Below are 24,465 nucleotides of genomic sequence, written 5' to 3' on the forward strand. Positions count from 1 at the left end.
ATTTGACAATGCAATCTCTATTTTTATCAGGCTAACAATTAAATCCCTATTCTAAAGCCTCGATCCACACCTATTCTAACAAAATTTTTCCCTATTCTAAAAATAATACAATGATTTAATTATTTAAATAAAGATCAATTCGAGATATCCAACCCTCTCTTCTAACTTATTTTGACCACTCAGGTCAATCAAAATTCATCTCATGTTAGCCACAACATGTGAACATACAATCACATTGCTGGATAAGTCTGGATGCTCCTGCATTAGGATCCAGGAGAATGATAGGGACTCTCCCTCCTAGGTTGCAGGTAAGATACTGGAAGGAAGCAATCACAACATTTACGAGGAGGAGACAGAAGATGAGATGTGCGATGTGATGAGAAGATTGTTTACAAAGAATGATACATCAGATGAAGTTCAACAGCAGAATCCCCAAAGTTCAGGTAGTGTTCACCCCGACCTTCACATGGTGCTTTACAAAAACCTTGATAAAATTGTTGCTAAGTTGATTAAAGTGATACAAGTACACAATGTGCATGATAGATATAAGACGAGCTTTAATACATATAATAGCAGTGGGCCTAGTAGTATTAGTAACCTAGGATTGCAAGGATCTCAACAACCCGGAAACCAAGGATTCATGCTCCTAGCACATACTCGAACCAACATGGCAGGATCCTTTACTAGATATCTGAAGTTTGCTGGTAGAGGGAATGAAGATGTGGAACAAAATTGGTACCTATGTGAAGCTATATGGAGAGCCTGCCAAACATCGAGAAATGTGAAATCGATTGAGTTCCAAACTACGTTAAGGGAGAGATCTCTAAGGAGGTTTATCAAATGGGCAGAGCTGAATCAGAATCCCTCTGTGGATGACATCAAGAAAGGCTTTGTTCAAGAGTTCAAAGTATCGCAAACAGATCAACAAGGACTGTCAGAACTATGGGAGATCAAGTAGAAGGAAGGAGAGACTTCTTGGGAATCGATGCAGAGGTTCAAAGATTCTATCTGTAAGCTAAGCTATACAATAGATCCTAATCACCAAAGAGATTGGTTCATTAAAGTGCTCCTACCCCTTACTAAGACATTGTTAACACATCATAAGATTGGAACTCTCCAAGATGCCCTAGAGAAAGCATCGCCCATAGAAGCCATGACAGGATACCCCCATGAGTATCGGGGAGGGATGGGATTGTAATACCCATCGATCATGGGCCTCCAAAATCAAAACGCTAGTCTAACAGATAAATTAAAAGATCTACAACTGATTCGACCGATGAGACCCAATGTATGGTGCACTCATTGCCTGATAGAAGGACATGCAGCAACTGCATGCCTAAGACTAAGAGGCACAAATAGTTCAATGGGAATGTCAAGATCATTAGGGGCCCCACCAACAACAACTATTGTGGTGGTGGGATCGCAAGGAGCTTTCCCGGGCTGAAATTCACAAGACTAATGTGAAGTCTGTAGAAATTATGGATATTTTCCGCGAGTATGTTGAATATTGCAGAAGTAATCCAATGTACCCAACAACAATTACTGTGAGTTCTGCACACCCACGACTCACCACACCGATCAGTGCCGAGCATAGACGCCCTAGGAGAATGGATAGACAGGTCAACATTCAGAGTTAATGAAACTAGTTGTGGAGGACAAGGAGGAGGTATGAGAGGAGGAAGAACAAGGGGTAGAGGACTCGTAAGGTGCTACAATTACAATCAGGAGGGACATTTTGATATAGACAACCCACTCCCAATGTTAGGATATTCAGACACATAGGAAATAGTTAAGTAAAACTTGGTCTAGTGTAGAGTTAGGTATAGAGTTAGGTAAAGTGTGTTTCTTTATCGTTGTACATTTTGTAACTTACAATCTGACGGTCACGATATGTAGTGATCCGACGGTTCATTCTCTCCTCGGTATTACCGACACTTGATCCGTGGCTTGACACCCGATTGGTCCATGAATTCTATTTAAAGCGCATGGAGGGTCATTTGTAGGGTAATCCGTGCATGAGAGAAACATATGTAAATTTTCATTCTTTTATTAATAAATTGCCTGAAGTGGCCACGTTGGCTCAGGCCGTGGACTGTTTCCCTCTTTGAGGGTTTTAACCACGTCAAAATACTGGTGTATTGATCTACGATCTTGTTGTGAGCGGTGTCCTTTTGGTGTTCTGTCTGAGGAACTTACCCTGTAAATTCCTACATGGTATCAGAGCTATTTGAGGGCCGCATCCGTTGGTGATCCAAATCTGAAGCCGATAGAACTGCATCCGACTGTCGTTTCCTAGATCTGCTGTTTCTAACTGCTTTCGGGCTGAGAGGACTGCTCTGTTGTGTTCAGAGCATCTATTCCAGTGAGGAACCCCTTTCGTTTCACGCGAAAAGGTTTCCGGTAGCCCTAGCTGCGTCATTTTTAAGATCTAGAGGTATACAGTGTTTATTTGCAGTTTACTGTTATTTTCTCTCTGTTTATTTCGGTTTCGGTTTATTTAGCCTTTTTATTACCGAATCTATACCTTTCATTTCTGCGTATGCTCTTTCCCCTGCGACTCTGTGCGATCTGGGCAAATCAGAAACAGAAAGGAAGGATTTTTCTCATGCGTATGCTCTTTTCCCTGCGCCTTAGGGTGATCTCGGAAAATCAGAAACATTGAGGAAAATATTTAGTTTCCGGCCAAAGCTAACTTTGAGCCGCAAGGTTCATTTTTTAAAATATTTAGTTTTTCGGCTAAAGCTAACTTCGAGCCATAAGGTTCGTTTTCTTTGCATGTCCGTGTTGGGTTTTGTGTTTTTTGTTTTGTAGGGAAAAAGAGCTTTCTCAAAGCAAGCACGCAACCCGAAGCACTCCCCCCCCTCTCTCTTTCTCTCTCTCTCTCTCTCTCAAATTTTTTGTATAGATCAATTGGTTCAAAGCTATTTTAAGAGAGTAGAGGTCTTGGGTTCAAGTCTCCATTTTGTGGGGGCGGAATTTTTCATTTCCGCACATTCCCGCACTTCGTCGGCAACTTCAACAACTTTTTTTCAAAAAGTCATAACTTCTTCATCCGGAAGCCATTTTTTTTAAACCAGCCTAATTTTTCGAGATCTATCCATTGGAACACTTATTTTCAGCATCTTTAGCTTCAGTTTCCATTGAAATGGAAAGTCAATACCAAGTTACCCTTGACAGCACCAACTACTTCCAATGGTTGGCTTACATTGAGGATTTACTAAGAAGTAAAGGTCTCTACAGAATAGCCTCAGGCCAAGAAAAGAAACTGAAGGATGAAGATAAGGCTGCTAAATGGGAAAATAGGCAAGATCAAGCACGTGGATTGATAGGGATGTCTATTTCTCCAGATCTTAGATTCCATATTGCAGAAATTGATTCTCCTGATGAAACAATGAAACAAATCAATAAAGTTTTTGGGATTAAAAATGAAATTAGAGCCCATCAACTTGAAAATGAGTTGCTTACATTGGACCGTAATAATTTTTCTTGCATTGAAGATTTCTTGTCCAAGTTCAAGACCCTTAGATATATTTTGGAAGGTGTTAAAGTTAAGAAAGAAGATAGTAACCTTATCTATTCCATTCTTACAAAGTTGGGACCAGCCTACTCTGTGTTTGTTTCCACCTTCCATTCTACAAGAGAAGCCTTCATTTCTCAAGGAATAGACTACAAGTCCCCTTCCTTTGACTCTTTTTGTGATTCTTTAATAAGAGAACAAGAAAAACTCTTACACCTTGGTCTTCTTAATCTTGGAAACTCTTCCAAGAAAGCGTTAGCTGCCCAGCAGCAACCAAATTCAAAGAATCCTAAGAAGTCATATCCTAAAAAGAATGGTCCTAAACCAAACAAGGGTCCTAAGCAATTTCAGCCCCAAAATGAAAAATCATTTCAAAAAAATGATAAGACAAATAAAAACAAAGGGAAGAAGACTGATAGACATTGCAACTTTTGTAATCAAGATGGCCACTTAGAATCAAAATGCTTTAAGAAGATGGAAGCCTTGGAAGCAGCAATGAAGAAGCATAACATCCATTTGGGGCAATCTTCAACTTCAACTTCATCTTCAGGAATGGCACTTTCTGCATGTGGTTGTCAAGCATCTCGGTCTGGCTATGTATTAAATGTATCTTCTTCTTCTCATTCTCATGAGTGGCTCATTGATTCTGGAGCTTCTTATCACATGGCCAAAAACAAAGCCATGTTTTCTTCTTTAAATGATTGTAACACCAAAAATATATATGTTGGTGATGATAGATCTCTTAATGTTGTAGGGACTGGAACTGTTCATCTAGACAATGGTCAGTTTAATGATGTATTATGTGTTCCAACCTTATCCTGCAACCTTCTATCTGTATATCAAATAACTCATTCAGGTGAAGGTAAAATCGTTGAATTTTCACCTCATGATGTTGTAATCAAGGATTTAAGAGATCCTAAACAGATTTTGGCTACTGGCATTGCTGATGATTCTACAAGGTTGTATAAGTTTCACAACTTTGGGTCATCAAATCTTCCCTCAGTATTTGTTGCTCATAACAATGAAGTGAGCAAACTTTGGCATGAGCAATTTGGTCACTTAAACTATCGCTCCCTTCAGCATCTATGTAAAGAAAATATGGTGACAGGTCTTCCTATGGTATCTTGCAGAGATGGTGTTTGTTCCGGATGTGTACTCGGAAAACATCATCGGGACAGTTTTGAAAAACGTGCCTCTTGGCACGCCTCAGCCCCTTTATAGCTTGTGCATAGTGATTTATGTGGTCCACTTCCAGTTGTGTCATTCTCTGGCTGCAAGTATTTCTTAACTTTCATTGATGATTTCTCCAGACGCACTTGGGTATACTTCTTAAAACTCAAGAGTGAAGTATTTAACACTTTTTTCGCCTTCAAGGCCTTTGTTGAAAAACAATCTGGACATCAAATTCTTAAGTTAAGATCTGATAATGGCGGAGAATATGTTAAAAACACATTCATCAACTATTGCACTGAGAATGGAATTCAAATGCAACATATTGTTCCATATACTCCACAACAAAATGGTGTAGCTGAAAGGAAGAATCGCACCTTAAAGGAAATGGCTAATTGTATGCTACAATCTAAAGGACTTGGTCTTAGTTTTTGGGCAGAAGCAATTAACTGTGCAAATTACATAATAAATCGCACTCCTACTAAGGCTTTAAAGAATATCACTCCAGAAGAAGCATGGAGCTCAATCAAACTAGATGTAAGTCACTTTCGTGTTTTTGGAAGTGAAGCGTGGGCCCATATTCCAGATGAAAAGCATAAAGCTTTAGAACCTAAGAGTGAAAAATGTACTTTTGTTGGATATTCTGAAGATGTCAAAGGCTATAGACTTATTCCATTTAAGTCCAAAAATGTTATCATTAGAAGAGATGTAAAATTTGATGAAAATATATCGGCCTGCGAGCCTAGTCCGGCGGATGTGCCACCTCTCCCTATCTCTTCTACCTTTGAAAAAATTTCTTCTTCAGATGATGAAAGTGAGGATGACAATCCTTCCCCACCATCTCAGGATCTTCCTTCAGCTCCTGAGCTTCCAAAATGGGTTCGTGCTACTCGAGATGCAGCAGGTGATCTTGCCGGTGATCCTACAGATCAGCGACGTACACGTTCTCAGTTCGAGAGAGCCTCTTCTTTACTGGCTCAAGCTCCAGTAAATTATGATCCTGACACCTTTGCAGAAGCTTCAGGCCATCCAGATTGGGAAGCAGCTATGAATGAAGAATATCATTCATTTTTGGCAAATGATACATGGGATCTTGTTCCTCTACCAAAGGGACGAAAACTTGTTAGATGCAAATGGGTTTACAGAACCAAGTATGGACCAGATGGGAAAGTTGATAAACATAAAGCTCGTCTTGTTGCTAAGGGTTTTTCACAGGTTGAAGGCATTGACTACACTGAAACCTTCTCCCCTGTTTCCAAAATGAACTCTATCCGCCTTGTTCTTTCCCTTGCTGCCTCTTTCAAATGGGAAGTCCATCAGATGGATGTTAAATCTGCCTTCTTGCATAGGGACTTGCATGAAGAAATCTATATGGAACAACCCATTGGCTTCATACAAACAGACTCCAGCCTTGTATGTCGACTTAAGAAATCCCTTTATGGTCTCAAGCAAGCTCCTCGGGCTTGGTATGCCAAAATGGATAGCTTTCTTTTAGAATCTGGCTTTTCTAGTTGTCATTCTGACAATACTGTCTACACCAAGAAAGTGGGAAGCTCTCTTATCATCCTTGTTCTTTATGTTGATGATCTTATCCTTACTGGTAGTGATCCCAACCTTATAAACCATGTGAAGTCTAGCCTTAAAAAGAAATTTGAAATGACAGACTTAGGACAATTACACTATTTTCTCAGTCTTCAAGTCTTGCAATCCAAGGAGGGTATTTCCCTTTCCCAGTCAAAGTATGCTTGTGATATTCTACGTCATTTTCACATGGAAGACTGTAAGCCAACCCCTTCTCCCTTTCAGTCTGGAGTCAAACTTTTAGTCACTTGTAATTCTCCTGAAGTTGATGCTACCTTATACCGTCAACTTGTAGGAAAACTTTTGTATCTAACCCATACTCGTCCTGACCTTTCCTTTGCTGTTGGCCTTGTTGCTCGGTTCATGCAAAACCCCCGTGAAAGTCATTGGAAAGCAGCTAAAAGAATACTTCGTTATGTTCGAGGTACAGTTCAGTTTGGGATTCATTACAGTGCCGAAGCAGCTCCTCTATTGGTTGGTTTCACTGATTCTGATTGGGCTGGTGACCCTGATGATCCGAAGTCTACTGCTGGTTATGTGTTCACTCTTGGTTCAGGACCTAATACATGGGCTTGCAAGAAACAAGTTGCCATTTCTCTTTCATCAGCAGAAGCAGAGTATCGTGGTGCCGTAGAAGCTAGTAAGGAAGCCTTGTGGCTTCGTCAGATCCTGTCAGAGTTTGGCTTTCAGCAGTAGCATCCGACTACACTTTGGTGTGATAATCAAAGTGCCATTCAGCTATGTAAAGATCCAGTCCAACATCAGCGCAGCAAACACATTGAACTGCACATGCACTTCATCAGAAAGCTCATTCATGACCATGTTCTTGAAGTGCAATATTGTTCAACAGATGATCAAGTGGCAGACATCTTTACAAAGGCTCTCACAGAGGCGAAGTTCACTAAACTTCGATTTCTGGTTGGAGTTCAGGAAGTTGTCACTAAGGGGGGATAGGCTCTAGTGCCTCCTTCCTTCTCCTATTGTGTCATATTTGTAAATCCTTCAATCCTATCCCAAGTTGTTCTTAAGGGGGGATGTTAGGATATTCCGACACATAGGAAATAGTTAAGTACAACTTGGTCTAGTGTAGAGTTAGGTATAGAGTTAGGTAAAGTGTGTTTCTTTACCGTTGTACATTTTGTAACTTACAATCCGACGGTCACGATATGTAGTGATCCGACGGTTCATTCTCTCCTCGGTATTACCGACACTTGATCCGTGGCTTGACACCCGATTGGTCCATGAATTCTATTTAAAGCGCATGGAGGGTCATTTGTAGGGTAATCCGTGCATGAGAGAAACATATGTAAATTTTCATTCTTTTATTAATAAATTGCCTAAAGTGGTCGCGTTGGCTCAAGCCGTGGACTGTTTCCCTCTTTGAGGGTTTTAACCACGTCAAAATACTGGTGTATTGATCTGCGATCTTGTTGTGAGCGATGTCCTTTTGGTGTTCTCTGAGGAACTTACCCTATAAATTCCTACACCCAAGAAGGCCTTGGTGCTCACAATGCCAGGTCAATACACGTGCCACAAAAGATTTTCGCGAGCTGAGTGCAAAACGGGAAGAAAGAACTAGAGAGGGGAACTAATTTGATCAATGCAAAACCACAAACAATTGGCACACTTCCAGTAACTAATATAAACATAGTTAAAATAGGGGGTAAAAACATAAGGGATGATCGGGGTATGGTAGACCAACCTTCAATTGTTCAGGTAACGTCCCCAAAGCGGTTATACAACCCCACCCAACAGAAGCAATGCTATCAAGAAGCAACCAAGTTGTTCGATAGTTTAACAGAGACAAAAGGGGACAAGAAACAAGACTCAGGCATAGTTGCAAATTCCCAACCAATTGAAGAATGGTTTAGGCTATTCTTGAAAATTGTTGATAATGAAAAGATGTTAAAGGTGTTGTGCAGGAGTCTAAAAGCAGTATTAGCAAAAGAAGAAGAGAAAGGGGAAACACTCTTAGAAAATATACCTGAAAGACATTCGAGGAGGATATGAAGAAACAAGAAAAGAACCAGCAGGGAATTCCAGATTGATGCTCAAGTTGCAGGATTTCAGATCAAAGATACAATGTTAGATCTGGGATCCGATGTAAATATCTTGCCCATAAAAACATAGGAAGTGCTGTGAAATACACAACTAAAATATTCACCAATCCAACTGTGGATGGCAAACAAGTATTGCATCTTTCCCATCGGAAGTGTGGAAGATGTAGAAGTGGATGTGGCAGGGGTAAAAATGCATACTGAATTTGAAGTAATATATATAATGGGAGACAAGGACCCTTACCCAACACTCATTGATATGAAGAAGTAGTTGATGATTTTTCATGTAGAAGGGATGTGGGTAATACAACCGCCAGATCCATATGAGGGACCAAGGTTCAACAAACCTATAGATGATTGAGATGAGCTTGGGATGCTAGATCTATTGTGCAAGCTAATTGTAGGAAAATGAGAAGATTACATAAATCCCACAACAAGAGGATCGGTTAGTTGGAGAAGCAAACAAAGCTCAGAAGCTGGCTCAGAAGCCTCTTAGGATGCATGGAAACAAGGAGGATACGAGGTTGATACTAGGCGTCGCACCAAGATATGCAGAGTAAACTAGATTGGGGCAGAGGTAAGTAATTACCCAAATTTTCATGGCATAGAATCAATAGATGCATTTCTGAATAAGGTGGATAGAACTATAAGGGAAAGCCACAAGGTCCCGTTATTGGATATTGCATTACAAGTGACCCCAGCAAGGTGGTGAGGAGCACATTGCAACACCCAATGTGAATGGGAGACTATTAAGCGGGCAATGAGGGAAATATTTAGATAGGAAGAAGAATGACTGCAGGAGAAGATGAAATATAGAGGAAACTTTGATCCCTGGAAACATCTAGAAAAATACACAGGTAAGTGGAGAAAAGAGCGTGTCCTAAAGGAAATTTGGGTGCACATGTTTATACATATAGTGGCTATAATTCCCGAAGCATGCTATATACAAGAGGAACTTTGAAGACAAACCACAGACTAGGATGTTATGGCTAACCAATTCAGCATCAATTTCTCATTCAAAGACAATGACCGACGTCTAACTGAGACCCTATGCACTATTAAAAGAATCCTATTTAATCCAGGACAACTATGGGAGGGGTGCGTTGATGAGATATTCCTACAATATTTCTATGAGGTAGGGTATCCAAAATTCATGTCTTGCAGAAAAGTTAACGCGGATCCAGAGGAGGATGATTTGGAAGGACTCAGACACCTGAAATTTCAAGAAACTAAAGGAGAGCGAGATATTCAGGAAGGCCCTTCAGTGGACGCCCACCATTTTCTCCTAGTAAAGTCGCGGAAGAAAAAAATTGGCTCAGAAAATAAACCGAAGATGGAATCCATTGGGGTTTATTGGGATGAGCAAACATCTAAGGGAATTTTTGATTTGCTGCATGAATATGAAGATTTGTTTCCAGTCTCTGTTGCTGAATTAAAAGAAATAAAATGGGACATCAGGGAGATGAAGATTATGTTGAAGCCAGACGCACGTCTAGTGAAGCACAGACAATACAGGCTAAACCCAAGGGTAAAAGAGAAGGTCAAGAAAGAGATTGATAAGATGTTAGAAGCATGACTTATATTCCCAGCAGATGAAGTGGAATGGATGAGCCAAATTGCAATACAAAATAAGAAGGATGCCACAAAAATCAGGGTCTGTGTAGATTACAGGAGCCTAAACAATGCATGTGTACCAGGGAAAATTTTAAGAACCCCCCCTAAATTTATAAATATAATAAATGGGCGAATCTCCATGGTATATAGGAAAAATGGAAGGCGATTTTATCAACAATATAATATGTATATATAATTTTTTGGCGAATCTCTCACCAGGCATGGTGAATATTTTACTCAATTATAAAATCTTGTAAGATCTTGGCGAGTCTTTCACTAAATAATAAAACGTTGTAAAGTCCTAGTGAATCTTAGCATAGGCTACATGCTGGTTTAATTCCCCCATTTAAATAGGCTACATTCCAGGTGAATACCATGGGTCAATACCATGTGCCATTTTGGTGAATACCATGGGTCAATACCATGTGCCATTTTTATTTTTATTAATTCTAATATTAGGGTTAATAATGGGTTTTTGCATGGTATTAATAACAATCTAGTCCATGGTATTTGTCCCATAGTATTTTTGCCATAGGTTTCACCTAAATATAACCCATTTTTTGGGTGTTCGTAAATATAAGGTGACTTATGGAGTAAATATAAAAAAATGTTTTATTTGTTTACCATACCTCTCATTTATTTATATTTTTATTAATTTACCATACCTCTTTTACGAATATGGTATTTGGCCCATAGGATTCACTTAAATAAAACCTCTTTCTTGAGCCTTCATAAATAGAACGAGGGTTATGGACTAAATATAAAAAGAGGTTTTATTTATTTACGATACGTCTAGTTTATTTATATTTTTATTTATTTACCATACCTTTTGAGTAAGTATAAAAAGGCGTTTTATTTATTTACCATACCTCCACTTTACTTATATCTTTATTTGTTTACACCCTTACATGTATATAAGGTGACTTATGGAGTAAATATAAAAAATGTTTTATTTATTTACCATACCTCTCATTTATTTATATTTTTATTAATTTACCATACCTCTTTTATAAATATGGTATTTGGCCCATAGGATTCACTTAAATAAAACCTATTCTTGAAAATGGGCGAATGGATTCACTTAAATAAAACCTATTCTTGAAAATGGGCGAATGAAAGGTTGTAAGTCCTAATTTCAAGGGCTAAATTTACCATTTTTACCCTCTCCCTTAAAATAAGGTGGGCTATTTGAGGTGATTTGTAAAAATGTACTATGATACAAAATATTCGCCCACTAAAAGTTTAAAACCCCTTAATTTCGCCAAAGGGCGAACATTCGCCCCTAAAATTATCCTTGATGTGTACATGACCCATTTCCAATGCCATTCAGTGATGAGGTCCTGGATAACGTTGCGAGGAATGAGGCCTACTCTTTCACTGATGGATTCTCAGGATATCATCAAGTTCGCATAGCAGAAGAAGATAAGAAGAAAACAACATTCACCACAGAATGGGGGTCCTACACATATCATGTCATGCCATTTAGTCTGAAGAACACACTAGCTATTTTCTCCTGGATTTTCATAGCTATCTTCAGAGATTACATTCATTGATTCTTAGAAGTATATATGGATGACTGGGCAATATACAACATGCTAAATAAACACACTAGTCTCCTGCGGGTGATGTTTGAGTGGTGCAGATAGCTACAATTCTCCTCAAATATGAAGAAATGCATCTTTGCAGTTCCATTTAGAACACTGCTAGGCCATCTTGTTTGCAATGATGGCATTTATGTAGATCTTACAAAGGTTGCAGCAATGGTAAATATGGATCCACCGAATAATGTGAAGCAACTGCGATCAACATTGGGCCACACAGGATATTACTGTCGATTCATCCATAAATATGCCTCAATTATGGATCCTATGGAGAAACTACTAAAGAAGATGGAAGCCTTCAAGTGGATAAAGGCCTGTCAAGTAGCGTTGAACAAATTAAAGGAGAAACTGGTGTGCACTCCTATTATTGTATAACCAGACTGGAATAAATAGTTCCATGTACACATTGATACATCAGGAATTGCATTAGGAGCAGCAATGGTGCAACCTAGAGAAAGAAACCAAAACCACCCAATTTACTTTGCCAGTAGGAAACTATCAATAACAGAGAAGAACTACACCACAATAGAAAGGGAAGCATTGGCCATGGTCTACTTCATACAAAAATTCAGGTACTATCTACTGGGAGCACCATTCAAGTTCTTCACGTACCATTAACCTTTAAAACATCTAGTAAACAAGCCAGTCTTAGAAGGAACGATCTATCAATGGTTGTTAATGTTCCAAGAATTCACATTTGAAGTGGTTATAAAACCAGGAAGGTTAAATGTGGGTCCAAACCACCTGTCCAGGTTGGAGTCAGGAGAGAATGAAGGACCACTAGATGACCAACTTCCAGACACCTACTTGTTCTGAATAGAAGCCATACCAGACTACCTAGAGGAGATTGCGATGTTATTAGCAACAAGACACTGCCCGGAGGGATACACAACGACGCAGAAAAGACACCTCATAGTGAGAGAGAAATATTATCAACTAATTATATGACATCTATACAAATTGGAACTTGATCAAGTTCTTTGATGGTGTCTCCTTCAACACGAAAGGCAAGATGTGTTGTGGGAATGCCATGCTAGGGTTGCAAGGGGCCATGGCAAGGGAAAAGCTATTGCAAGGAAAATACTACAAGCCGGGTTGTGCTTGCCTACCCCCCCATAAGGATGTTAAGGAGTACGCAAAGAGTTGTGATGTTTGTTAGAGATTTGGGAAGCCATCTCATCGAGATGACTTTTCTTTACATTTGGTACACATAGTACACATTTTCGAGAACTGGGAAGTAGACTTTATCAGCCCAATTATGCCGCTAGTGCGTCATTCCCATGCCAGATACATCATAACAACTATAGAGTACCTTACTCGGCGGGTAGAGGCAGTGCCAATCAAGGACTGTACAGTCGATACAAAAGCAAGATTCATCTTTGAAAGCATAATATCGAGATTTGGATGTCCGAAGAGCTTAACCAATGATCAAGGGGCTCATTTCATTAATGAAACTGTCACTTCTCTCCTAAAGAATTTTCTGATCCAACATCACAAGAGTAGCCCATACCATCCTCAAGCCAATGGAATGTTCAAAGCCTTCAATAAGATACTCGAGAAGGGCCTAACAAAAACTGTATTAGCAAATAGAGATCACTGGGATGAGCGGGTGCCAGCAACATTGTGGGCTTACAGAAAAATGGTAAAATAGATACACATGAAAACACTGTTCCAACTAGTATAGGAGCGAGAAGAAGTAGTACCAAAGAAATTAATTGTCCCAAGCATCTTCATTTCTCATGCCACTAAAATGACAGATGATGCATCCTTAAAAGAGAGGCTAGAAGAACTAACCGAGTTGGATGAATTGAGGTTTTTAGCTGAATTCCACAAATCAGTTGAAAAACGGAGACAAAAGGCTTGGCATGACAGGCACATTAAGAAGAAATATTTCATGGTAGGTGATCTTGTTCTAGTATATGACAGTAAATTTCAGAAATTCCCAGGAAAACTACAAATGCATTAGTTGGGGCCATTCACAGTTGCGGAGATCAAAGAATCTGGTGCAGTGAAGCTAGCGCAACTAGATGAGATAATTACTAGGATGGGTGAATTGTGCATGCATGAATCCTTTCCACAATTCCAAAGTAGTGTCATCAAATTAAAAGTCTCGGAGACGAGACTGCAAGTAGGTTTATAGTCAATAACACATAGTCAGGTGCATATTTAGTTACATTCTAATTTCTTTTGGTTTTTCCCAGAAAATAAATAGCATGTGTCAGATGGTTTGCGGAAACAATGCCATGACAATGAAACCCACTTGTGGTTGAGGGGGATAGTCACACGTTCTACGAGTCTCTTTTGTCATACTACTAGTCTTTTCAAAAATAAGTAAGCAATAATACACCTGTTAGAAAAATTTCCACAAAATATTTTCCCGTTGGGGAAGAAATTAGCTAATAATTATCCACCATGATGGAAGCTTTATTAACCATGCACCCCACTCTGTCCTTTCCCATGCTACGTCATCCTAGCCATATCTAGGTCAACCGACGATGACATAACATGATTAAGCTTGCATAGGGAAAGTTGTCCTAGTAATTAGTTACCAAGTCAAGTCAGAAGCATCATATCAAATTTGATCTACTTAATCTACATGGCTATGCAAGAAGTTACATAGTTTCAAACGTAGGTGATAGAAGAACTTGAAATTTAGTCTAAGAATCAACAACAACAGAGACATGGAAACTGTAAGCCTTTGATAACAGTCTTCTATCAGAGATGCAGTAAGATGATAAAGGAAATTATCTCAGTACCGGAGGATCGATTGGAAGAACGAATTACAATGTTGGAAACTCTGTATGGAAAATATGACAAGGCAACGTTAGTGGACAATGATCTCTCAGATTGTTTCCAATTCCCAACTTTGAAGTGAGAAGTATATACAGAGGATGTTACCAAGGGGGATGGAACCATCACCACAAAATTTAAATATGATTTCAGAGGTCTCCATAGATCAACACTGATTAATCTCAGAAGTCTACCAACCTTTGGTACGCAATTGGCTGCGATGCAATGCACTAAGCTCCTCACTAGCAAGATGCATGGCAGATCACTATGGCTCGAAAAATAATACCCAATTCATGTCGATGATATCCAACGATTGACAGGACTCTAAATAACAGGAAATGCAGTATTTTCCGTGTTCCAGGGAGGAAAAAAGTGAGCAAAGAAGGAAGGTGACAAAGATTACTATGAAAAATACAAGGCCAAGTGTGGAGGCAAAGGCACAAATATTGATCTCATCAGCAAGGAAGAAATAAAATTCGCCTGCTATATCACGGCAGGGAAGACAATGCGATATTTTTACCAGAAATGAATGTACCTTGGACACAATATCGGTTGCGGAACACTGGTGCAAACAGTAGGTGCTCAACTGGTCATCCTTCCTACTGAAAGAGCTCTTCAAATCTTGTGAAGACATATATAAGAGAAGTACCAATTTTATATTTGGATATATACTCATGACGCTAGCAATGTGGAAATGGCGACTGCCAAAAGGAAGGGACTTGGTTCAAATTAGAGAAGATCAACCTATAACACTCAGGTATGACCCATGGAGAACCTTAGTGGACCCTATTAGCAAAGAAGTCAATGAAGCAACCTTCAGCGACTGGTGTGAAGCAATTTTAATTACAATCAGAAAGGCAGAGCGAATACCCAGAGAGCTATTGGATGAGTTTTCGTAGGATATGTAGTTTGGGGTGGGCATACATATGTAAGGCCAAGATGTGTTCATCCAGAAACATTCCAAATGAGGCCATAACATTTTTCCTTAACATGAGCAACATTCCACACTGAATTTGGTTCATGGCTAGGCGTTGCATGTGAGATCATAGAGGGAAAAATACAGGTACCTATCTGAAGGCATGCAACTACAACCGTCAACAGGGGAAGCAGTAGGAAGAAGAAGGAAGAGAGAAGCAGAGTATGATCTGGAGCCTATGTTTACTCAAATGGAGCAATGGATGTCTTCCCTCAAACAGACGATTACGAGTTTCACAAAACCCTCAGTTAAGACAACGCAATCCATATCTTTCCAAGGATCTACACTATTTAGTCCAATCATCATCACACCTTTATTTGTAGTAATTCCTCATGTTTGCCCTCATGCGCAACCAAAGTCAACAATTCCTAAGTCGAAACAAAAAATAGGAACTAAAAATCTGGCCACTAAGAAACCCAAGACAACACCTATAGTTTTGATTGTTGACCTCACTTGCGAGTCCGACCGATCAATATCCATGTCACCCATAGTTGAAGAGAATCCTCCATCCACATCCATAGTCTCACCGGGGTTGCAGGATCCATCGCCGCATATAGCCTCCACCTCTGCAACCCTGTATGAATATATTCCCCTTGGTACACATGTGGCAATAGAAGAGATGGAAGTAGACTCCACGCAACAGTACGACAAGTCCCTCCAGGGAAATGGCGCTCACACATCCTTACTGATATACCTACTTCTAGGGTCGGGCCCACTACCAGGGGAAGAACCAATTGTGTCCACATCGCAGTCTATGGTAACTGAACATTACCATACTGCCTTCCCAATAAATTTCCCACTAATCCCAAACCCAGTTATCATTCCACCCACTCCTTAGTTCACCCCACCTTCACAGCCAACAACCTCACCCCCATCCCACTCAGAAAATTCCATTGCCAGTGGCCTACCCATTTAGAGCAATTTCCCAGATTTGAACACAATGTAGGCAAAGACTCTGCAACACTGATCATCATCGTAGTTGTTTTGGTTTATCCAATAAGCTGCGTAGAGAGCAGAGACAATACATGATGACCTCATCAGCGAACATGAGCAGTAGAAAATACAATTGCAGGTGGTCACGAAAGAAATGGATCAACTCAGACAAGAAAACAATGATCTACAAGAACAAGTAGATTAGGTTACAGATAAGTTTCGGGCCCTTTGGCTGACAATCTCAAACCTTGTCATTGAAGCTCCTGAATATTTTACATCTTGAATGTTGTTCAACTACTGCGAACGCATCCAGGCTACGTGTTCGAGCTTGATAGCCATAAATGCAGATATGAAAAAGAAGTTGGAGGCAGTCAGATTGACGCTGCTTGATCCGACTGAGATTTACACCCGATCAATCGATGAAAATATCAGCACCGTCGCCACTACAAAATAGTCCCTTGTTGAAGCACTTGAAGATGGTTATGCCCTAATAGGGAAAGTTCACCACTGGTCGGGAAACTTGGCCCAAAAGAATCAACCTGTCTATGCTCTTCGTGAACAACTACAAAATTTAATTGTTGACAACAAGACATGCACATAACTAATTTGGTTGCAGAAGATTGATGAAGAAATTGCCTCCATTCAGGCACAAGTCCAACAAATAGAGGAAGAGTATGCAAAAACTAGAAAGAAAATCCCTGACCTCAGACCACCAATCTGCCTACATGTTCTTGCTCTGAAAGAGGTCGGCAACAATAGTGAAGCACAATGGAACATACTACAAAGAAATAGGCCAAGTTAGCCAACATCTAGCACGGCGGAAGACTTCATAAAGAAGGCTAACTCAATAGCAATTGCATGGAAAACAATACTCAACGATTACAACAACTTCAGGCAAGAAATTACCACATTTTTTCGTGAATTAGGGAATTTGTTTGGAAAAGAAGGCTAGCATGTGGAAAAAGCGGCCGAAGTAGTAGCCCCGCAGAAGGAAGGATTGGAGCAACAAAATTCAAAAATACCCGCAAAACCAGTAACATGACCCATAATGCTTGAGATAGATTGACTCAGGGACGAGTCAAATAACTATGGTCGGGGCCTGTTGGGGCCTTCATTTTAAATTTTGAAAGTTTTGAAGGAATTAAGGCAGAAAATAAGTGGTAGGAGAAAAGATTGAGTTGTGGAGAGGACACTTGGGGAGGGAAGCAAGACCATGTAGTAGATGGGAAGTTGCGACAAGGTGTCGAGAGCAAGTAGAAACAACTGAGTGAACAAGGACGAGAGTGGGAAGCAGCCGAGGGCAAAGACAACTGAACATAACTGGCAATGGGAACAATAGAGGAGAAGATAAAGGGAGAAGACAACACAGAGAAGGGTTGGTATCTAGTAGGAGCTGGAAGCACAGAGGAACATGATCCTGAGGACCGGAGTAGTTTTGAAGTGGCTAGAGCTAGGCTTGTCCTGAGGTCTAAGTCATCCTGTGGCCATGATATTTTATGTATTTGATTAAGGCTTTACGCCTGATGTATATTGTAATGAGTCTTCCTTTTAGTTAATATGAATGAATGAATGAACTAGTTTTCATGGCATTATGATTAAGCATATCATTCTGATTTACAGACCTGCTCAAAATTTTTATATTAATGGCCTTTTCTTGGATGAATATGGTAACTGTAACAATATGATGTTGTGATGAATGTATTATTTAAGATACTTGTGAGTTAATGTATGGGTTGTCCTTGATATCCCTCTAATCCTTCTTAGTTTTGGTCACGACAGGCCTCAGGTGAGACTCCTTACCCTTTGGGTAAGGTGAAAATGCCGACGTTGTCCTAGACTACAATAGATCCTTGATGGCCCCTTGCGCTTGAACCCAAGGTCTTTCCCTGATGACATTTTTGTGCCAACAAAAACCAACAAATATTAAATTTTATTATTAAATGCTCATGAGGGTGTTCACCCATCACTCAATGGCTTATAAGGGATTCTATCCCTTAACCATTTCCATAAAATCTTACAAGGATATATCATTTAAATACAACATATCTAGCTAAAATCTTTTACAATCATCATGATATTATTTACCCACAAATCTTCAATCTTTATATCCTTTTGGTCCGGTTGTTCTATTTACCCACAACTCACATTCCCCAATTTGCATGGACCATTATTTCTTTACCTCTCCCAATGTTAAACATAATCTCTCCTTTGAACAAGTCACCATCCTTTCCTGCCATTTTTTTCGTCAGTAAAATTTGATATCATGATTAGATAAGGTAATAATCAACCAATAATCAATTTTAATAGTGATTCCTCAACATCTATTCATGTGCATACACAAAATGTAAATAAAGTATCGCAACATGCTACTGCTTATGCATGAATTATAAGCAATTATCAAGCATGCCAAAATAAATACCACATTCCTATGATTCCTCTTGCACAAGCACACATTCTTTTCCAAAGGATAACCACAGTAAACATCCATTTTCATTTAAAGGACACTAGCATCTTAGCTTTGACTCATGTGCATGTAATTAGATAAAACTTGTCCAAAGAAAGTTAGCCCCTGAGATTTTCTTTGTGCATGTAACTAAGTAAATTTTTATCCAATACAACATATATTATTATTATTATTATTATGCATACAAATTCATGTCCCCTTCTAAGGGAAAGCTAACATCATAGATTTTATGCTTGTGCATGGAATTGCATGTTCATTCCAACAACATTTCAACAATTTTCTTTCAAAGGAGAACTATTTACAATAACTATAGTACATGAAAATACATACCCTATTCCAAGATAGAGTTAACACATTAGTAATTATCTCTTGCATGCAACCACTTGTTCATTAATATGACATCTATTCTTCTTGCATAAACTCACATCTCTCTTTCCCAAATGAAGCTAACTACATCTAATGCATAATCTTTTCCACACAAGAATTAACACATTCTTTTGATGCAATATAATTTTTTACCCAAATCATATTAACACCATTGCCCATATTCCCTTCATGAAAATTAATATCATGGCTATATTTTTATGCACCTCGACATATTTTTTTAAAGGAATTGTTTACTAATCTAGTGCATGCATATGCATATTTTGTTTTTCCTCAAGAAGTCAAAAGCATTGTAGCTATTTTTTTTTTCATGCATGCAACACATGTTTCTTCTTCAAGTAATCAAATGCATGGTCACTGTTCTTTATGCATGCGAAACCACTTTTCTCTTTTCAACATGATGGCAAATAACCACATATTCTTCTAAGATGATTTAACTCAATGATTATTAGTTTGTGCATCTCACACATATTTTTTGAATAAATGTAGTTCAAAAGTGGCTCTTTCCATGCAATCTAACATGATTTCTTTGTCTTTTATATGCATTATTTTCCAAGAGAGACCTATATCTTATATTTCCAAGAAAAAAACACATAAGGCAATTACTTTTACACATCTATACATTCCAAAAGGGAATCCAACTATCCAAGAAATATAAATGGTTGACATGAGAATTTAAAAGAAACTATTCAACAAAACCTGTCAACAAGGTAAAATTATTTTACCTACATCCCTATGCCCAATAACTCATGAAAGTTTTTTTTTCAAAAACATTAACTAGTCGTTATTCATGAGAATCTCATGAATGCTTTCTTGAGAATCATTAACTAATATATGTGCATAAAAAGATATTAGCCAATCTTTACGGATAAAAAATTGATGCAATCTTCGCAAGGGACATACCAGAAATTTGTGAGTTATTTTCCAAAACCAATTACTAATCTTTACATACCAGACGTTGATGTGTCTTGAATCATGAGTTACCCTCAATTAACTTATCGTTTTGGCTTGTCCCAGTCCGTCCAAATCTAAAATCTTGCACTTGGAAGATGCAAAGACTTCAAAATCCAGTCCAAAAAAACCCCTCTGCAGAGACTTTTCCTTCCAAAAATGTATGCAAGTGAGAATACAAGATTTGAATGGAGGATTAACCAGTTTCATAATTTGTCAGATAAATGTGTGAGTTCTTATTCTCCTTAAGGTTTAATTTTATTTTATTATAATATCACACCCATTACTTGTTTTCATCGATCCATGACAAGAATCAATACACGGTTTTCAAGAGTTAATTTTACATCCAACCAAATCTTGTTTCTAACTGTAAATCTTCAAGTGGATACCCCGACATTAACCAATTAAGGCAATAATATTTCCATATTATACAAATTTTATTCGGCGGTTTTGGAAAGAATTAATTTAATATAATAATTAATAATATTATGGCTATTCTTTATGGTTACTCTGTCGTTCTTAGTACCAAATCGTAATTTCTTCTTGATGTTAAATGTGTAGAAAATTAATAATATTTATGAGCGTTGAATATTGGAATATAGTTATAGGGGTATTACATACTCCCCTCTTAAAGATAACACCATATTAGGTGTTCATCTCTCACTAGAATCTTAACTTTCACTTATGCTATAACAATCTACACAACTAAAAGGGAATCCATCCCCTTCAAAAACTATGAATTTTTATGTTCAATAAGTAAAATTAATAATGTTTATCAATACTCGTCCTGACCTTTCCTTTGTTGTTGGCCTTATTGCTCAGTTTATGCAAAACCCACATGAAAGTCATTGGAAAGCAGCTAAAAGAATAATTCGTTATGTTCGAGGTACAATTTAGTTTGGGATTCATTACAGTGCAAAAGAATCTCCTCTATTGGTTGGTTTCGCTGATTCCGATTGGGATGGTGACCTTGATGATCGGAAGTCCACTGTAGGTTATGTGTTCACTCTTGGTTCAGGACCTATTACATGGGCTTGCAAGAAACAAAGTGCCATTTCTCTTCCTTCAGCAGAAGCAGAGTATCGTGGTGTCATAGAAGCTAGTAAGGAAGTCCTGTGGCTTCGCCAGATCCTATCAGAGTTTGGCTTTCAGCGGCAACATATGACTACACTTTGGTGTGATAATCAAAGTGCCATTCAACTATGTAAAGATCCAATCCAACATCAGCGCATCAAACACATTAAATTTCACATGCACTTCATCATAAAGCTCATTCACGACCATGTTCTTCAAGTGCAATATTGTTCAACAGATGATCAAGTTGCAGACATCTTTACAAAGGCTCTCACAGAGGCGATTTGATTTATGGTTGGAGTTCAGGAAGTTTTCACTAAGTGGGGATAGGCTCTAATGCCTCCTTCCTTCTCATATTGTGTCATATTTGTACATCCTTCAATCCTATCCCAAGTTGTTCTTAAGGGGGGATGTTAGGATATTCCGAAACATAGGAAATAGTTAAGTATAACTTGGTCTAGTGTAGAGTTAGGTAAAGTGTGTTTCTTTACTATGTACTTTTTTAACTTATAATCGACGGTCATGATATGTAGTGATCTGACGGTTCATTCTCTCCTCGATATTACTGACACTTGATCTGTGGCTTAACACTCGATTGGCCCATGATCTCTATTTAAAGAGCATGGAGGGTCATTTGTAGGGTAATCGTTCATGAGATAAGCTTATGTAAATTTTCATTCTTTTATTAATAAATTGCCTGAAGTGGTCAGTTGGCTCAGGCCGTGGACTATTTCCCTCTTTGAGGTTTTAACCACGTCAATAATACTGGTGTATTGATCTATGATCTATTTTTGAGCGGTGTCCTTTGGTGTTCTATCTGAGGAACTTACCCTGTAAATTCCTACAAATTTCTACTTTCCATCACTTAGCCATTATTCAATTTTATAGGAACAAAACAAAATCTCTATACCAACTTACCAATACTTACCAATTACTTTTGAAAATCATCGTTACCTTACACAATAATTCCATTTGTAGGTGGCTTCGTAGCCTCCATGGCAAGCACCCTGTAGTATATGGTCAAAAAATTAAACATAATCACATTAGTCACAACATTTTCAATCAAATGAAATAATTTTAAGTATCAATAATTCATGCAATATCTAGTGATATTTTAACCACAGTACTTCCATAAGTACTCAAAGGGCACCAATCCTCTAATCATGAAAATGATAAATTACTTCACCATGTGCACACTATCTTAGCCTCTCCTAAGACATCTACACAGTACACCTACGACCACCTAGAGAGCACCTAGCTCTCTAATAAATGAAATGATCAGAATTTGCAACAAGTGCATACCATCTTAGCTTCATGCTAAAGACATTCATAAGACTGGTAATGTAATAAAGGAACTTACACTTCCAGTAATTCCTTACTAGGCTCTTTTCCTATCTATATGTACATAAAATATTTACATTATTATGTAGAAAATTAGTTTTTAACACAACACATAATTTATTAGTTAATTTGTTCTACTATGAAAGCCATAGTGGCAAAATAATGCTCCTCCCAACCAATGGGAAATGGTTTCCACAACCTGATCTAGCCATTTTCACATCCAGACAGTTCTCTGACAGAGACAATACCAGGTCCACTTAAGAATTCCATTGGCTAACTAACTCAAGAATTTCAATTACCACACAAGGTCCAATACATGATTCCTCTTGGAAGCGTTCTGCCTATTCCTATGATCATGTCTTGTCTATGAAGAATTTTGGGTCTCCTCCAACAAGCTCCAAAATCTATAGAGTTTCCTTAGGTTTTTCCCCTCTTCACCATCTTGGCCAACTCGTTTCCCTTATTGAGATCATCTATTCCTAGGGAGAGTAAATCTAGGTAGACAACTGTTATTGACATATTTGGGCACTGCAACCCCAATCTTATATGTCAATAAACCAAGGGCTCTTTAACCCCTAAAATTGTTGTTTCATACCCTAAAGGATCATGGTCAAATGATTACATCATTCCCCAAAAGTTCCACCTGAAAAAACACTCAAAATTGGCCAAAACTAGACCATACTGACTACTCCACTGTCAAGGTGTGATGCATACTGACTTCTACACTAGCCAGGTGCGATGCATATTGAAGAGGCCTTCTGTGGGGTGCGATGAGCGAGGATGGACAAATTTCCGAGACAGTTTGCTAAGTGGATGCTCATGGAATCTTCCAAAAACTTCTCATATGACACTTGCCTCTTTGAATTCGCACAGGGATGAGTAAGAGATCCAAGAAATCTCCAAGTGGAACCAAGAACAACAAGTGGAATGACACTAATCAAAAACCCAGAGATGACTCACACCCTTGCAAACATATATAAATGGATCCCTCATCTGAGAGATCTAGAGGCGGGAATTTTGTAATTTGTAAGGAAGTGCTGATAGTTTATCTTTGAGAAAAGACATTGTATTGTTGGGTGATATTGCTTTTCATGAGGTGAAGAGGGCTTTGATGCTGGGAGGATGATTCTGGATCAGACAGCTGGGTTGTAATTCTCCCTTCTACTATTAATAAAGTTCTTTGAGTTTTCCTCCATACAATCACGTATTTGTGAATGCTATTGTATGTTCAATGTATTTCTGATTCTGCATTGTTTATGATATAATAGATTGAGATGCTTTGATGGTGTTTTTTACTTTATCTCTACAGGTATTCATTGAGAGGGATAAGTAGGAGAAGAGGTGCAAGCTCTATCAAGGGAGAGAGTAATCAAGCAAGGATTCAAGCAGAAGATCCAGGTTGGTCCCTTTGCTTCTCTCTTATCTATCATACATAAAGGAAATCACAAATTGTTTTGATTGTTTGTTTCTAGGATAGCTACCAATCCTAGTGGGACTAGCAGATCGAAAAGACACTAGTTTTCCCAGAAACAACAACCACCATCAACCCATCCAGGTAGGAAATCGCCATCAACCCAAGACCCCCTGGCCTTTCATTTAGAAAATCCTATAGATTCACAAGCTCATGAAATGTACTAAATCATAGGACAAGAATATACTTCTACTTTCAACCAGGGAAATCCAATAGATCGATGAAAAAAATATGAACAAGAAAAAGATAAATCAATGGAACTTAACACAATATGTATCTGGGGAAAGCCACTACTCAAAACCCTGCTATCTGTATTGCATTTATTAGAAATATGAGTGAAGATACAAAGCTTGTTCTCACTAGAACAATTCTGCACAAGTATGCTCAACTCTCTTTGCTCAGAAGCAATCTCTTAGCGAACACTTAGCCAATTCTTTTGCCCTACAAGCCCCTATTTTATTGTGCAATTCCTATGGCTGAATAGACCATATTAATGGGAATCAAGTGCTTCCAAAACTACACAATCCAATCTAGGTTGACT

This window comes from Pinus tabuliformis, chromosome 2_1 (genome assembly GCF_031772625.1).
Source record: "Pinus tabuliformis cultivar Carrire ecotype Pingquan chromosome 2_1, CPIR1, whole genome shotgun sequence".
Taxonomy (NCBI): Eukaryota; Viridiplantae; Streptophyta; class Pinopsida; order Pinales; family Pinaceae; genus Pinus; species Pinus tabuliformis.